Source organism: Phyllobates terribilis, unplaced genomic scaffold (assembly GCF_046119375.1).
Source record: "Phyllobates terribilis strain yellow unplaced genomic scaffold, ASM4611937v1 Scaffold_11__3_contigs__length_659146591, whole genome shotgun sequence".
In the NCBI taxonomy this organism is placed as follows: Eukaryota; Metazoa; Chordata; class Amphibia; order Anura; family Dendrobatidae; genus Phyllobates; species Phyllobates terribilis.
The window spans coordinates 78,990,400-79,008,929 of record NW_027362771.1 but is presented as its reverse complement, the minus strand read 5'-3'; the positions used below and the strand labels follow the sequence as shown (position 1 = coordinate 79,008,929).

General features: G+C 42.5%; 1 long non-coding RNA gene across 1 annotated transcript in view; it reads left to right on the top strand.

Annotated features, from left to right (window-relative positions):
• Positions 1–257: 257 nt before the first annotated feature.
• LOC141164993 (uncharacterized) overlaps positions 258–18,530 on the top strand; it is an 81,844-nt gene continuing 63,571 nt past the window's right edge. The window contains exons 1-2 of the long non-coding RNA XR_012251019.1: positions 258–369; positions 18,408–18,491. This is a non-coding gene — a long non-coding RNA (uncharacterized lncRNA). The remainder of the gene's footprint in view (positions 370–18,407; positions 18,492–18,530) is intronic.

Sequence of the window (18,530 nt, the reverse complement as noted above, 5' to 3'; positions counted from 1 at the left end):
AGGGCGGCACATTGAAGGGGGGCAGCTCAACCAAGTGGTGAATTTTTTTTATTCAATAATAATACTCTCCTCCATATCCCTCCAAACTTGTAAGTCATTCTGGTGTTTTTCTGAGTGGGGAGGGTTTTTTTCTGAGGGGGGTTGAGGGCAGAATGAGCTGCAGAGTGAGGCAGTAAAAAAGAAAGCTCAGCGCTAATTGGTGGAACAGCAGTCAGCAGGGGCTGCTGTGCGTTGCTCCACCAATCAGAAGACAGATTACATGCCCACTGTGCGTAGGCCAGGAAGACTGAAGGCAGTGCTGAGGAGGAGGAAGCTCTGAACTTCAAGGTATCCCCGGCTGCTCCATCAGACGTCTTGCAGCAGCACAGTGTAAGTAGAGAAGCTCTGCATTAACATTGCTTGCTGCGCTCCTGTTCTGTGAAGGGGAGGATTGAAAACTCAGGACTCACAACACTTTTTTCTGGGGAGGGGGAGAGGAGTGGGAGTATGTCACATAAGGACTGGAGCCCTGCTTCAGATGTCCTGCTCCTTCCTTCATATTCATGATACAATCCCCTCTTCGTGTGTTCTGCAGACAGGACAGGGATCTGGTTTCTGTAAGTCTGGCATGGTGTGATCCCTGATCTGTGTCTAGACCTGATGGTGGGGAAGGGGGAGTTAGGGATGTGCAGGTCTGTGACACTCTGGTCACTCTGCCGTGGTGTCGCATTTCCCTTGTCACCCTTCCCTGGTCACTCTGCCCTGGTCACCCTGCCCTGGTGTCACATTCCCCTTGTCACCCTTACCTGGTCACACTGCCCTGGTCACTCTGCCCTGGTGTCACATTCCCCTTGTCATTCTTCCTTGGTCACACTGCCCTGGTTACTCTTCCTTGGTTACACTGCCCTGGTCACTCTTCCTTGGGCACACTGCCCTAGTCACACTGTCCTGGTCACACTTCCCTTGTCACACTGTCCTGGGTTTAGTCTTTTTTTACAGTTATAGGCTATGTGCCCACGATGCAGAAATGCTCCGGATTTTTCCTGAGCGTTTCTGCATCTTCCTGGCAGAAAAAACGTATGCGGATTCTACATGCGTTTTTCCTGCCAGGGACAAGCGGAAGTGATGCGTTTTTCACATGCATTTCCGCATGCGGGTTGTCAAGCGCTTTCCATGCGATTTTAGCATCACTTGGAAAGTGCTTGACAACTTGGTCACACTATATAAATCCATGCAACCGGCATGTATTTATATAGTGTAACCGTAAAAGAATGGTAAAAATAAAAAATAAATATTATACTTACCTTCTGATGGCCCCCGGTGTCCTTATCTGATCCGTCCGGTGTCCCGCGGTGGTCTAAAAGGACATTCCATGACGTGACCTGTCACATGACTAAATGACGTCATGGCAGGTCCTTTTAGACCACTGCGAGCTGCTGGGGACACTGGACTGATCGCTATGAAGACCGCGGGCCATCAGAAGGTAAGTATAATGTATATTTTTTATTTTATTCTTTTTTTTTACAGGTACTATGGTACCTGAGTCTGGAGGAGAGTCTCCTCTTCTCCAAACTGGGTACCATCCGCACATTGAACCGCATGATATCCGCATGATATCGGCATGTGCACATGTAGTCATGCAGATATTAAGCGATTCAATGCAAGTCAATGGCGGCGAAAACACCGAGATCCCGCAAAATAATTGGTAGTGCTGTGGATTTTTCCGCAATGATAATCTGCAGCGGAAATTTCCGCAGCATATGCACAGCACATGCAGATTATCATTGGGGAACATGGCAGACCTTCTACCAAGCGGTTTTTAAGCGTTTCTGCAGCGGAATTGCCGCTGCGGAAACGCTTAAAAAATGCAGAGGGGCACTCAGCCTAATAGGTAGGAGTAGCTTGGAGATTTTTTTTTTATCGTGCTTTCAAGAAAAAAACAGATGCTTGCAATGATGCTGAAAATTGATGCCTGGAGCACAAATACATGAAAATTGGATCCAGCACATTGAAAAAAATATGTTTTTCTTGTATGCAAAACAGCTGAATGAGGCTTTAGGCTGACTTACCAGTAGGGTGCATTAAAAATCAAAGTGCCTAGGGCAGCATGAGCGCTAAATGCAGCCCTGGTGCTGGGGACATTGGTGGTGGAGCTCTAGATTGTACCCTGTGAAAAGTTCAATTTCAAATAAGCTCATTAAAGTGCCCTTTCCAAATTATTTAGCGAACCAAAAGTTCACCGGATCTTGACCGTCTGCACGCTCAGTGACCCATACCACTCTGATGATCTGTGCATTCAGTTTTTAAAGTTGTCAGATTTATTAATTAGCAGACAAATTGTGAATTACTTTTTTAAGATCCATTTTTAATGGAAAAAGTTGGTCCTCCAGTATTGGTCTTCCTGACAACAGTCCGTTATTCAAATCTGACATGAAACTTTATGTGGAATGGGTCTACTTATCCCAATGATTCCAACGGAAATATTGTACTTTTTATTATTTGTAAATATAGGTTGACATGCTTTGCCTTTATTAATATTTTCTGAACATTTTGAAAAATTAGTGACTTTCGAACTTCTAATTTTTACGGCCTTAAAAAAGATGGTGATATCTTACAAAAGGGTTAATAGATAACATATAGCATATGTCAGCTTTACATTATAATAATTTTTTAAACATAGTTTTATTGTTTTAGGATGTCCGAAAACTTAGAAACAGCAATTTTTCCCATTTTAAAGAAAAAATTGAAAACCTATTTTTTCCACTGTTTTCTTCCCAAATTAGTTAATTTGAACAAGGAGTGAAAGGATAAAAGGCAACCCCAATATTTTACAGAATTTTGTATAAATGCAGCACTACCCTTTATGCACACTCCATGCCGCATATCTGACTTTCATAACTGTATTTGTATCCTGGTATGTTTCCTGCTGTGTATACACTGACCCCTGCTAATTTCATTCTATCTGTCCTTGGTCTGTTTGTCTCAATCTGCATATTCATCACCTCAAACCTTTGATCCCAATACACACTGGTCCGTAGCTGTGTTTCCTGAATTAATTTAGCCTCTGTGTTCTACTTAGTCCCCCTTCCACCCATGTTGTGAGCAGTGTCCCTGCGACTCCTCCCCTCCTGCACACCTGACCCACCTAATGTGCTGGCCTGAACTCCATAAATTAAGGGAGGCAGGTCTGGCTCAGACAGACGGTCTGGCTTTCAAAGGGTCGCTTTCTAAGGGGCTAAAATGAAATAGGCCAGAAATGGGCCAGAAGGTACAAAGAACTATTTACTACTTGCACTTACATTCTCCTTCTCATTCTCCCTTACCCTTTCAACATGCTTACATATGCTTTAACTGTTTTTGCCCCTCTAATCCTCACTCTCCTTCGTATTCCCCACACCCCAGCACCTTCTAACCAAATCATCATCTCTCCTTCCCTCCTTCCTCCCCACCTAACCTCATCTACAGACCTGCTCCTCAACCTCAGATCAATCCTCCCAAAACATAAAACAAGCCGGTCACTCTCTTTCTCCCACCTGCTGTCCCTCTCTCTGCTTCTCCTCACTGCTGGCGACATATCTCCCAATCCTGGACCCCCACAGCTTGCACCTTCCACCAATTCTCCCACCTGTCGCATCAAACCAACTGCAAAGTACCACAACCTCTCTTACGCCAAACCTGTCCCCCTGACGCCCACCCCGCTGCTCCCTCTCTCTGGAGCACTGCAGAATGCCCGCTCTGTCTGCTACAAGCTCCATTTTGTCCACTACCTCTTTACCTCTCGTCATCTCTCCTTCCTGGGCATCACAGAGACATGGCTAACACCCTCTGACACTGGCTCCCCTGCTGCGGTGTGTTATGGCGGCCTCCACTTCACCCACACTCCTCGCCCTGGAAACAGACATGGTGGAGGAGTGGGTCTTCTCCTCTCTAACAGCTGCACCTTTAGCCCTACTCCTTCTCTTCCCTCCCTTATTCTCCCTTCTTTTGAAGTCCACTCCGTCCGCATTCCCTCCAACCTCCAAGTGGCTGTCATATACCGACCCCCGGGCCCGATCACTGCCTTTATCGACCAATTCTCCACCTGGCTTCTTCACTTTCTCTCGGCTGACATTCCCACAATCATCATAGCCGATTTCAGCATCCCCACTGACACTCGCCACTCAGCAGCAGCCAAACTCTTGTCGCTTACTTCATCCTTTGGACTTACTCAGTGGTCCTCCTCAGCCACCCACACAGACGGACACACACAAGACCTCATCTTCACCCGACTCCCCCTATCTGACCACCACCTACTCACATTCTCATCCCTGTCCTCCTCACCTGTCACCCATGTCCAGCAACTAACACACCCCCGCAGAAACCTTGCACATCTAGACACTCACACACTCTCGGACTCTGTTCTACCACTGACATCCATATCCTCACTCCATGACACAGACAGTGCCACCGCTTTCTACAATGCCACTCTCGCATCAGCTATTGACTCGGTCGCCCCTCTTACGCATGGCAGAGCGCGACGAGTCAACAGGCAACCCTGGCACAACAACCTCACTAAACAGCTTCGACAAGCATCCAGGGTTGCGGAGCGGCGTTGGAAGAAAACACATACTCAAGATGACTTCACTGCATTCAAACAAGCAACACTTCCATTCAAATCAGCACTCACCTCTGCTAAACAGGCCTACTTCACAACCCTCATATCTTCCCTATCCTACAACCCCAAACAACTATTCAACACTTTCAACTCTCTCCTCCGCCCTCCACTGCCCCCTCCAACCTCCATCATCTCTGCTGAGGAGTTTGCAACACACTTCAAAAACAAGATTGACCAAACACGGCAAGTCTTTACTGTCCGACCACCACAACCCCTCTGTCTTCCACACCACTTCCCCACCCCTATAACCTCACTTCCCAACATCACGGAAAGAGAACTTACTCGTCTCCTCTCCAAATCACACCTTACCACATGTGCACTCGACCCCATCCCATCCCACCTCCTCCCTAACATCACCCCCACACTCGTCCCATCCCTAACCCATCTCTTCAACCTATCACTATCCTCTGGTACTTTCCCTGCTGCCTTCAAACCTGCCACAATCACACCCATCCTCAAAAAGCCATCCCTCGACCCACCCGCCCTGTCCAGCTATCGCCCCATATCGCTGCTCCCTTTTGCCTCCAAACTCCTTGAGCAACACGTTCACGCTCAACTTTCCTCCCACTTTTCATCTAACTCTCTTCGACAACTGACAATCCGGCTTCGGCCCCCACCATTCCACCAAAACTGCCCTTACTAATATCACCAATGACCTACTTACAACCAAAGCTACAGACAATTCTCTTTACTCCTTCTACTTGACCTGTCTTCTGCTTTCGATACAGTTGACCACTGCTTCCTACTGCAGATCCTCTCTTCCTTTGGCGTCAAAGACCTTGCCCTATCCTGGACCTCCTCATACCTTTCTAACCGCACATTTAGCGTCTCCCACTCCCACGCTACCTCCTCACCCATCCCCCTCCCTTTTGGAGTCCCTCAAGGCTCTGTCCTATGACCCCTACTCTTCTCAATCTATACCCTTGGCCCATAAAATCCTATGGCTTCCAGTACCATCTGTACGCTGATGACACCCAGATCTACCTCTCTGGCCCAGATGTCACCTCTCTGCTGTCCAGAATCCCAGCATGTCTAGCAGCCATATTCTCCTTCTTCTCCTCCCGCTACCTCAAGCTCAATGTGGACAAAACTGAACTCATTATCTTTCCCCCATCTCGCATATCTTCCCCACCTGATCTATCTATCACAATAAACGACATCACTCTTTCCGCTGTACCGACAATCCGCTGCCTCAGAGTAACCCTTGACTCTGCCCTGTCCTTCAAACCCCACATCCAAGCTCTCGCCACCTCCTGTTGCCTCCAGCTCAAAAACATTTCCAGAATCCGTACTTTCCTCAACCCTAACTCTACTAAATTGCTTGTGCATGCCCTCATCATCTGCCGCCTCGACTATTGCAACATCCTCCTCTGTGGCCTCCCTGCTAACACTCTCGCACCCCTCCAGTCCATCCTCAACTCTGCTGCACGACTCGTTCATCTCTCGCCTCGCTACTCCTCTGCGAAGCCCCTTTGCAAATCGCTTCACTGGCTCCCAATTGCCCAGCGCATCCAGTTCAAACTACTAACACTGACCTACAAAGCCATCCATAACCCCTCTCCTCCGTACATCTCTGAACTAATCTCCCGATATATTCCCTCACGTAACCTCCGGTCCTCCCACGACCTCCTTCTCTTCTCCACACTTATCCGTTCCTCACGCAATCGCCTCCAAGATTTCTCCCGAATATCCCCCGTCGTATGGAATTCTGTGCCTCAACACGTCCGATTATCCACCACATCCGGATCCTTCAGACGGAACCTGAAAACCCATCTCTTCAAGAAAGCTTACAGCCTGCAATGACCCCGCTGCCTCCTCAACAACGCTGAAGCTAATACTACTGCAACCCCCAACCTACTGTCTCCTCCCTATTCCCGTAGAATGTAAGCCCACAAGGGCAGGGTCCTCTTCCCTCAGTACCAGTCTATCATTGTTAGTTTCTTTACTGTAGTGATATTCTTATTTGTATGTAACCCCCTTATGTACAGCGCCATGGAATCAATGGCGCTATATAAATTATTAATAATAATAATAATAATAATCTGAAACTTTGAGCATTTTGTGGGCTCAGAATAGAACCATCTGGCTTTTTCAGCAAAGATTTTTCTGAAATAGTTTGCAAGTACTGTGTTCAGTTTGTAAAGGCATCAGAACATTAGAATTTCCTAAAAGGTGCCATTTTAGGGATTTACACTTGTCATGAAACACCTCCATCGCTGATACCAATTTGTGACAAGCACCACTCACTCACAATGCAAGGTGCCCAGGACAGTATCCATGGGTGAGCTTCTTGCCCTGGCACTTTGCAAACAAGTCGTGTCCCAGTCCATAAATGCTGTGCTGTGTGCATTGCATTGCACTCACTTGAAGCCTGGGGGCCTTCGTTGTCTCCACATCTTTGGTTCCAGGAACAGCCGCACACATCAGGGGACACCCGGTTCATTTTAACAAGTTCGACTTTACTGGACAGTTCAAGTACATCAGTCTTTAACACGCAGTCTCGGGCACAGCACCCTCCATTTCTTATTCCATCAACACAATACATTCCAATCATTTTCTTACATTCAGCTCGGTCTATCCCTACTTTAACAGGTCCTGTTAGCCCTAGGGATTCCCCATCTGGATCCGCTACATTTCCCACACGCGGTTCCATGTCCATCTTCCTCTGTACAGAAGTTTTGTTGATGCTCTCCATAGCCCCTGACTGAAGCCCTAGGCTCCAGATGTTGCCGGAATTTCCGCAGGGAGTTTTGTATGATCCCATACTGCCAGAACGTTTTGCCACCACCGTGCATTCAGCCCACAGCCACTTGAACTCGACCTTGCCTCCAACGAACACTTTCAGTATCTCTCACTAACTAACTGACTAAACCAGGAAGTAGTTCCTTTTCACTTGCCCTAGACTCCTCCTAGTCTGGGCTAGACCAAACATTAACTGTCTTACTCTGCCTGCTCCAGCAATCTGTTGATAGGCAAACTTAACCTTTCACTTACATTCTCTAACATCACTACTTAATTACAGTCACTATCTTCTAACAGTGTGCACGAAGCATATTACACTTACATCGCCTATCACACTCTAACTTATGTGCTCATGTACCTAAAATCACTGGCTATCTTTAACCTAAGCATTAAACTGTATCTTATACATTCTCTATACCTTAGCTGAGTGTACTAGAGTTACCTTAGACGTTACCTTTTCAGTACCTGCACGGCAGCATTAGTACCTATCACACTTTGCATTGTTTACAATACACTCTATACATTTTACATTTCACATGACACCATAAAATGCAGTTCACCTTGTTGCTGGTGGGATAGCTTTCATACTATTTTTGATCAAAAGCAGTGTTACTAAGAACCCTATTTTATTTAAATGCACTTGCTTTTTATTTATTTACAGCAGGGTTTATTTTCATTTTGCTTCATGTAGGTTTTTCTGATTCATGGCCATTGTGAAACATGCACCTATGTGCATATGTATACCATTTTAATCCAAGCTCACATTTTGTGTTTTTTTCCTCGGCAACGCACTGGTAGACATGCACACCCAGCTTTCCCCAAGCTCGAGAATGGTTCTCTACTTACATTTTGGCTACAAGTTAACACTGCCAAACTATTTTCTCTCCTCGAGACCATGAGTACGTTACAGTAATGAGGAACAAACGTATTAAATAAAAATAGTTAAAAAGTTGGAATAACAAAAAGACAAATATAGAAGCGAAAAATGTGTAAAATATAAGGGATAAAATGGGGATATATCTTACAAATTGGATCCATGAATACTTCTGGAGAAGAATGCTGCAGGAAATATGGACAGATCTGCAATACTTGTTACTTCTCCTAATTTCTGACCCAGATATTCTTTAGTTGACATGTCATAAAAGGTCTCACCAGACCCCTCACTCCTTCCTCTGCTGATTTAAGAGGGGGATGGATGGCTGATTAGATTCTATGCTAATCAAGTTTCAGCCCTCATTTCTGCTGTGGGCTATATTTTCTTCCCAGAAACCTTCGAGAGAAACAATATTGCCATCATCTTGCTGATCATCCTTCAAGCATTCTCTACATACCACACATGAATATGATACAGTATATCCATAATTCAGGGAGATATTGCATTCCTGTGGATTGCTAGCTAGCAAAACTTTTGCAATGTTACAAATTTACAGATGTAAATAGGCTCCCCAATCATGGATACATTCATTGATTTTGTAAAGCCAGAATTATAATACAAAAAAACTTAAAATATTGTTCGATAGATCTTTGAATAATAATAAGATCCACAAAAAATGCTCCTGTGCCGAGATAATGTTATAAATTCGCCCCTGCGCTGTACTGTGTAATGGCTGTGTCTGATCGTGCAGGGACATAGTCTGATCATAACAGTGCTCCTGGGCAGGGAAGGACACAAAAGAAAGTATACAGACATTATAGCATGGGATCGCAACTGTTTCTTTCTTTGAAGTAAAACATTATTTAAAAACAGGCAGGGAAATGTTTTACCTCACAGAAAGAATCAGCTGTGATCCCGTACTATAATATCTATATATTCTTTTTCTTCCTCCCTGCCCAGGAGATGTGGTGTGGTATGATCAGACCGTGTTCTGTACACAGTCAGACACAGCCATTACACAGTACACAGCAGGGGCACATGTATAAGATTATCTCAGCACAGGAACATTTTATTTAAAACACATCCGATTATGAGCTTATTATTATCATTCAAAAATCTATTGATTAAAATGTTCTTTGTGGGATAAAGAGCCTTTAAATAGCTGCAACAATTAAAAAAACAGAGCTGATCATACTCCTAATATAAATCACACAATATCATAGACATGCATGATATACACGGACAAGGAACTTAGATTAATGTGCGGTGCACAGCAACTAGTGCAATGGGCAAGGGACATTTCCTTGTCACAGGTGGGGGCCATGCCTAGTGCACGGATATGGTGGTTGACATATAAATGTGACAACTGGGTGTACTATACCCTTTGCTGGGATTGCTGTATTGTGTGATGTTAAATAAAAATCAAATCATAAACTAATAATAAAGAGCTAATCAGAAAACTATGCAATCAGTAATACAGCAAAGGCAGGCCTTAACCTCTGTAGCTATCTCCAAGAGATTTGGCCCTATATGCTTCACCTGTCTTCCACTCTATACAGAGCATCCTCTTCTCAGTGTGTCTATGTAAACTGGCAAATCTTCATTATGTGCAACTGATTAACACTCCGATCATTTGTTCTACCAACGCTGCTTCTGTCATGAGACGAGATGGATATTTCAGGATACATTCTTTAGTGTGTCTAATGGGGGAATTTTTTTTACCCAGGAGTGGGATTCAGACAATTTTCAACAGTTCTCTGAACCGCTTATTGAACCAATAGATTGTTCCGTACTTTCTTTTTTAAATCAGATGTTTTTTTTATTAATTACTTGAACACTGTCCAACTTTCCTTACGCAACCCATTAGACAAATCACACATAAGTGTACAGAAAGAAAACAAATAGTAAGATTTATACCTCACCCTCCCTAAGTTCACCCCTCAACCAGTTCAATTATTTTTAGAGCAGAATGTTATAGACTCTATTCCAAGAATTTCCTGGATAACAATATAAAGGTCCATCAAACCATTTAGTAGTATTTCATAAATTTCTCGCCAATTCTTGAACACAAATTACTTATAATATATATAGTTTAAGACTAAATACGTAATTTAGAGCTTCTGTATTTCAAATAAGATTCAATAAACTGTATTAAATGCGTAGTTATTTTATTAAATACACCACTCTTTCCCTTATTAAAGAAGCACTCCCATTTAGTTTTTTATTGATAAAATATGTGTATATATACAGTGAAGTAGTTATTTGATCCCTTGCTGTTTTTGTAAGTTTTCCCACTGACAAAGACATGAACAGTCTATAATTTTAAGGGTAGGTTAATTTTAACATTGAGAGATAGACTATCCCAAAAAAATCAAGAAAATCACATTGTATAAATTAGATAAATTTATTTGAATTTTGCAGTGAGAATAACTATTTGATTCCTCTGGCAAAGAACACTTAATACTTGGTGGCAAAACCCTTGTTGGCAAGCACAGCAGTCAGATGTTTTTTGTAATTTATGATGAGGGTTGCGCACATGTCAGGAGAAATTTTGGTCTACTCCTCTTTGCAGAACATCTCTAACGCTAAGTGCCCCCGATGCAGAAATGCTGCTGATTTTTTCTGCATTTCCCTGGCAGGAAAAACGCATGCGGCTTGTACATGCAGATTTTACATGCGTTTTTTCTGCCAGGTAGAAGCGTCTGTCAAGCGTTGTTCACTTGCATTTTCACCTGCAGGTTATCAAGCGCTTTTCCAAGCGATTTTAGCATCACTTGGAAAAGTGCTTGACAACTTGGTCACACTATATAAATCCATGCAACCGGCATGGATTTATATAGTGTGACCAAGTTAATGGTAAAAAATAAATGGTAAAAAATAAAAAAACATTATATTCACCTTCCGATGGCCACCGGTCTCCTTCTTCGGTGCGTCCGGTGTCTTGGGCCGCTCGCGGTGGTGTAAAAGGACCTTCCATGACATCATTTAGTCATGTGACAGGTCATGAGACCGCCGACGTCAGAGCCAGGACGCCAGTTATCAGGGAGCCAGGACGCACCGGAGAGAAGACTGCGGGCCATCAGAAGGTGAGTATAATGTTTTTTTTTTATTTAAAATTATTTTTCTTTACAGGTACTATGGTACCCGGGTCTGGAAGAGAGTCTCCTCTTCTCCAGACCCGGGTACCATCTGCACATTGAATCGCTTAATATCCGCATGTGTACATGTAGTCATGCAAATAGTATGCGATTCAATGCAAGTCAATGGCGGCAATTACGCTGCGTTTCCGCAAAAATAATGGACATGCTGTGGATTTTTCCCCAATGGTAATCCGCAGCGGAAATTTCCGCAGCATGTGCACAGCACATGCAGATTATCATTGGGGACCATGGGGCACGTATTGCCAAGCGGTTTTTAAGCAATTTCGCTGCGGAAATTCTGAGGCAAAAATGCTTGAAAAACGCATAGTGGGCACGCAGCCTAAATCATTAAGATTTTGAGGCTGGCGCTTGACAACTTAGAGCTTCAACTCCCTCCATAAGTTTTCTATGGGATTAAGGTCTGGAGACTGGCTAGGCCACTCCATGACCTTAATGTGCTTCTTTTTGAGCCACTCCTTTGTTGCCTTGGTTGTATGTTTTGGGTCATTGTCTTTCTGAAAGACCCAGCCACGACCCATTTTTAATGTCCTGGCGGAGGGAAGGAGGTTGTCACTCAAAATTTTACGGTACATGGCTCCATCCATTCTACCATTGATGCGGTGAAGTAATCCTGTGCCCTTAGCAGAGAAACACCCCCAAAACATAATGTTTCCACCTCCAAGCTAGACAGTGGGGACGGTGTTCTTTGGGTCATAGGCAGCATTTCTCTTCCTCCAAACACGGCAAGTTGAGTTAATGCCAAAGAGCTTAGTTTTTGTCTCATCTGACCACAGCATCTTCTCCCAATAACTTACAGAATCATCCAGGTGTTCATTTGTAAACCTCAGATGGGTCTGCACATGTGCTTTCTTGAGCAGGGCGACCTTGCGGGCACTGCAGAATTTTAAACCTTTAAGGCGTAATGAGTTACCAATGGTTTTCTTGGTGACTGTGGTTCCAGCTGCCTTGAGATCATTAACAAGTTCCCCCCATGTAGTTTTAGGCTGATCTCTTACCTTCCTCATGATCAAGGATACCCCACGAGTTGAGATTTTGCATGGTGCTCCAGATCGATGTCGATTGACAGTCATTTTGTATTTCTTCCATTTTCTTACTATTGCACCAACAGTTGTCTACTTCTCACCCAGCTTCTCACTTATGGTTTTATAGCCCATTCCAGCTTTGTGCAGGTCTATGATCTTGTCCCTGACATCCTTAAAAAGCTCTTTGGCCTTGCCCATGTTGTAGAGGTTGAGTCTTACTGATTAATTGAGTCTGTGGACAGGAGTCTTTAATACAGGTGACTATGTAAGACAGCTGTCTTTAATGCAGGTAACGAGTTGATTAGGAACGTCTAACTGGTCTGTAGGAGCCAGAACTCATAATGGTTTGTAGCGGATCAAATACTTATTTCTCACTGCAAAATGCAAAAAAATTTATCTAATTTATACAATGTGATTTTCTTGATTTTTTGGGGGGAGATATTCTATCTTTCAATGTTAAAATTAACCTACCCTTGAACATGACTGTTCATGTCTTTGTCAGTGGGCAAACTTACAAAAACAGCAAGGGATCAAATAATTATTTCCTTCACTGTATATATATATATATATATATATATATATATATATATATATATATATACAGTACAGACCAAAAGTTTGGACACACCTTCTCATTTAAAGATTTTTCTGTATTTCCATGACTTTGAAAATTGTACATTCACACTGAAGGCATCAAAACTATGAATTACCACATGTGGAATTATATACTTAACAAAAAATTGTGAAACAACTGAAAATATGGCTTATATTCTAGGTTCTTCAAAGTAGCCACCTTTTGCTTTGATGACTGCTTTGCACACTCTTGGCATTCTCTGGATGAGCTTCAAGAGGTAGTCACCGGAAATGGTTTTCACTTCACATGTGTGCCCTGTCAGGTTTAATAAGTGGGATTTCTTGCCTTATAAATGGGGTTGGGACCATCAGTTGTGTTGTGCAGAAGTCAGGTGGATACACAGCTGATAGTCCTACTGACTGGACTGTTAGAATTTGTATTATGGCAATAAAAAAGCAGCTAAGTAAAGAAAAACGAGTGGCCATCATGAAGGTCAGTCAGTCCGAAAAATTGGGCAAACTTTGAATGTGTCCCCAAGTGCAGTTGCAAAAACCATCAAGTGCTACAAAGAAACTGGCTCACATGAGGACCGCCCCAGGAAAGGAAGACCAAGAGTCACCTCTGCTTCTGAGGATAAGTTTATCCACGTCACTAGCCTCAGAAATCGCAGGTCAGATTAGAGACCAGGTCAATGAAACACAGAGTTCTAGCAGCAGACACATCTCTACAACAACTGTTAAGAGGAGACTTTGTGCAGCAGACCTTCATGGTAAAATAGCTGCTAGGAAACCACTGCTAAGGACAGGCAACAAGCAGAAGAAACTTGTTTGGGCTAAAGAACACAAGGAACGGACATTAGACCAGTGGAAATCTGTGCTTTGGTCTGATGAGTCCAAATTTGAGATCTTTGGTTCCAACCACCGTGTCTTTCTGCGACGCAGAAAAGGTGAACGGATGCACTCTACATGCCTGGTTCCCACCGTGAAGCATGGAGGAGGAGGTGTGATGGTGTGGGGGTGCTTTGCTGGTGACACTGTTGGGGATTTATTCAAAATTATAGGCATACTGAACCAGCATGACTACCACAGCATCTTGCAGCGGCATGCTATTCCATCCGGTTTGCGTTTAGTTGGACAATCATTTATTTTTCAACAGGACAATGACCCCAAACACACCTCCAGGCTGTGTAAGGGCTATTTGACCAAGAAGGAGAGTGATGGGGTGCTATGCCAGATGACCTGGCCTCCACAGTCACCAGACCTGAACCCAATCGAGATTGTTTGGGGTGAGCTGGACCGCAGAGTGAAGGTAAAAGGGCCAACAAGTGCTAAGCATCTCTGGGAACTCCTTCAAGATTGTTGGAAGACCATTTCCCGTGACTACCTCTTGAAGCTCATCAAGAGAATGCCAAGAGTGTGCAAAGCAGTCATCAAAGCAAAAGGTGGCTACTTTGAAGAACCTAGAACATCAGACATATTTTCATTTGTTTCACACTTTTTTGTTAAGTATATAATTCCACATGTGTTAATTCATAGTTTTGATGCCTTCAGTGTGAATGTACAATCTTCATAGTCATGAAAATGCAGAAAAATCTTTAAATGAGAAGGTGTGTCCAAACTTTTGGTCTGTACTGTATATATATACACACATACACACACACACACACACAGTTGAAACCAGAAGTTTACATACACTACACACGTGGTCAAAATTGTTGGTACCCCTCAGGAAAAACCTACAATGGTCACAGAAATAACTTGAATCTGACAAAAGTAATAATAAATTAAAAATCTTTGAAAATGAACAAATGAAAGTCAGACATTGCTTTTCAACCCTGCTTCCACAGAATTTTTAAATCAATTAAACTCATGAAATAGGCCTGGACAGAAATGATGGTACCCCTGAAAATAATGTGACAAAAGGAACATGTTAAATCAAGTTGTGTCCACTAATTAGCATCACAGGTGTCTACAATCTTGTAATCAGTCAGTGGGCCTGTATATACCGCTACAGATACTCACTGTGCTGTTTGGTGACATGGTGTGTACCATACTCAACATGGACCACAGAAAGCCAAAGAAAGAGTTGTCTCAGGAGATTAGAAAGAAAATTATAGGCAAGCATGTTAAAGGTAAAGGTTATAAAACCATCTCCAAGCAGCTTGATGTTCCTGTGACTACAGTTGCACCTATTATTCAGAAATTTAACATCCAAGGGACTGCAGCCAACCTCCCTGGACGTGGCCGCAGGAGGAAAATTGATGACAAATCAAAGAGATGGATAATACTAATGGTAACAAAAGAGCCCAGGAAAACTTCTAAAGAGATTAAAGGTGAACTTTAAGCTCAAGGAACATCAGTGTGGGATTGCACCATCCATCGTTGTTTGATCCAAAGTGGACTTCATGGGAGACGACCAAGGAGAACACCATTGTTGAAAAAAACTCATAAAATAGCCAGACTGGAATTTGCCAAACTACATGTTGACAAGCCACAAAGCTTCTGGGAGAATGTCCTATGGACAGATGAGACAAAAATGGAAGTTTTTGGCAAGGCATAGACGGAAAAATGAAGCATGTTAAGAAAAGAACACTGTCTCTACTGTGAAACATGGTGGAGGCTCTGTCATGTTCTAGGGCTGATTTGCTGCATCTGGCACAGGGTGTCTTGAATCTGTGCAGGATACAATGAGATATCAAGACTATCAAGGGATTCTAGAGAGAAATTTGCTTCCCAGTGTCAGAAAGCTTGGTCTCAGTCTCAGGTCATGGGTCTTGCAACAAGATAATGACCCAAAACACACAGCTAAAAACACCCAAGAATGGCTAAGAGGAAAACATTGGCCTATTCTGAAGTCGTCTTCTATGAGCCCTAACCTAAATCCTATTGAGCATCTTTGGAAAGAGCTAAAACATGCCGTCTGAAAAAGGCAACCTTCAAACATGAGACAACTGGAGCAGTTTCCTTATGAGGAGTGGGCCAAAATACCTGTCGAGAGGTGCAGAAGTCCCATTGACAGTTGCAGGAATCGTTTGATTGCAGTGATTGCCTCAAAAGGTTATTCAACAAAATATTAAGTTACAGGTACCATCATTTCTGTCCAGGCCTATTTCATGAGTTTAATTTTTTTAAAAATTCTGCGGAAGCAGGTTTAAAAAGCAATGTCTGACTTCATTTGTTCAATTTCAAAGATTTTTAATTTATTATCACTTTTGTCAGATACAGGTTATTTCTGTGACCATTGTGGGTTTTTCTTTCATTAAATGAGGGGTACCAACAATTTTGACCACGTGTATATCTAAAAAGACACACATGCATGTTTTTCGCAATATCTGACATGAAATCAGAATAAACCTTTACTATTTTAGGTCAATTAGGATTACCATAATTTTTAGTATTTGCCAAATGCCAGAATAATGAGAGAGAGAATGTTTTAAGGCATTTTTATTACTTACTGCAAAGACAAAAGTTTACATACACTAAGATTACTATGCCTTTAAACAATTCTGGACTGCCCATATGATGATGTCATGTGTTTGGCAGCTTCTGCAACATCTGAGTTAATTAGACACACCTGTGAATGTATTTTAATCCACACCTGAAACACACTGCTTCTTTGTATAGCATCATGGGAAAGTCTAAAGAAATCAGCCAAGATATCAGGAAGAGAATTGTGGACTTGCACAAGTCTGGCTCATCCTTGGGTACAATTTCAAGATACCTGAAGGTGCCTCGTTCATATGTACAAACAATTATACCCAAGTACAAACAAGATGGGAATGTCCAGCCATCATACCGCTCAGGAAGGACACAGGTTCTGTGTCCCAGAGATGAACATACTTTGGTCCAACATGTGCATATCAACCCAAGGACAAAAGCAAAAGACCTTGTGAAGATGATGGCAGAAGCTGGTAAGATTGTGTCAATAACCACAATGAAATGAGTACTGTATCAACATGGGCTGGAAGGCCACTCTGCCAGGAAGAAGCCATTACTCCAAAAGAAACATAAAAAAGCCAGATTATTGTTTGCAAATACACACAGAAGCATAGACCTTAATTTTTGGAGACATGTCCTGTTGTCTAATGGAACTAAAATTGAACTTTTTGGGCATAATAACCATCCTTAAGTTTGGAGGAAAAAGGGAGAAGCTTGGAAGTCTAAGAACATCCTAACTGTGAAACACGGGGGTGGCAACATCATGTTGTGGGATTGTTTTGGTTCAAGAGGGACTGGTGCACTTCACAAAATAGATGGCATCATGACAAAAAAAAGATTATGTGGCAATACTGAAGCAACATCTCAAGACATCAGCCAGGAAATTAAAGCTTGGGCTTAAATGGGTCTTACAAATGGACAATGACCCAAAGCATACTGCCAATATGGTAACAAAGTGGCTTAAGGATAACAAAGTCAATGTTTTGGAGTGGCCATCACAAAGCCCTGATCTCAATTCTGTTCAAAAATTATGAGCAAAGCTGAAAAGGCAGGTGTGGGCAAGGCGACCTACAAACCTGGATCACTTACACCAGTTTTGTAAGGAGGAATGGGCCCAAATTCCAACAAACTATTGTAAGAAGCTTGTGGAAGGATATCTCAAACGTTAGTCCCAAGTCATTCAGTTTAAGGGCAATGGTACCAAATACTAATGAAACGTATGTAAACTTTTGACTTTTCAGTAAGTAATAAAAATGCCTTAAAACATTCTCTCTCTCTCTCATTATTCTGGCATTTGGTAAATATTTAAAATTATGGTAATCCTAATTGACCAAAAACGGGAAAGGTTTATTCTGATTTCATGTCAGATATTTGAAAAAAACATGCATATGTGTCTTTTTATATAGTGTATGTAAACTTCTGGTTTCAACTATATAGATATATATACATATCTATCTACTTATATGTACATATATATGCATGTAATGTAGTTTGAGTGTGTAAATATAATCACCTACTTCTGTTCTCTCCTGTGATTGGCGCTGTTCTTCTGTACGTCTGAGTGACGTCACCACAATTGCGACTAGCCGGCTCACTCAATGCTCTATGCATGAGCTGGAAATTTCTTTTACAATTTAAGTCTATTGAGCCTTGTTGTGATGCTCCATAGGTTTACATTGTAAAAGTCACTTCTGGGTCATGCAGAGTATAGCATGTCCTGGACAGTCTGCAGAGAGGTGATGACACTCAGAAGAGGAGAAGAACAGTTCTGGACACTAGAGAGAGCAGGGGTAGGTGAATATATTAATACACTCACACTACACCACATGCACATACTGTATATACACAATTAAGGGATAAAAAACTAAATGGGAGTGATTCTTTAACAAAACAGATGGTAGTCCCAAAGTCCCTATGGCTCTTATTCGTACTCATACTTGTGCATATTTTTCCTTTACTTCTAGATTCCCTTTTCAACTCTAATTATTGTATTCATTCCATTTTGGAAGTCTAACATTGAGGGAAGAGAATCCTGAATGCAATGAGAGGTAATACTTTTTTCTGGCCTGAAATAAAATTCCTGAAAT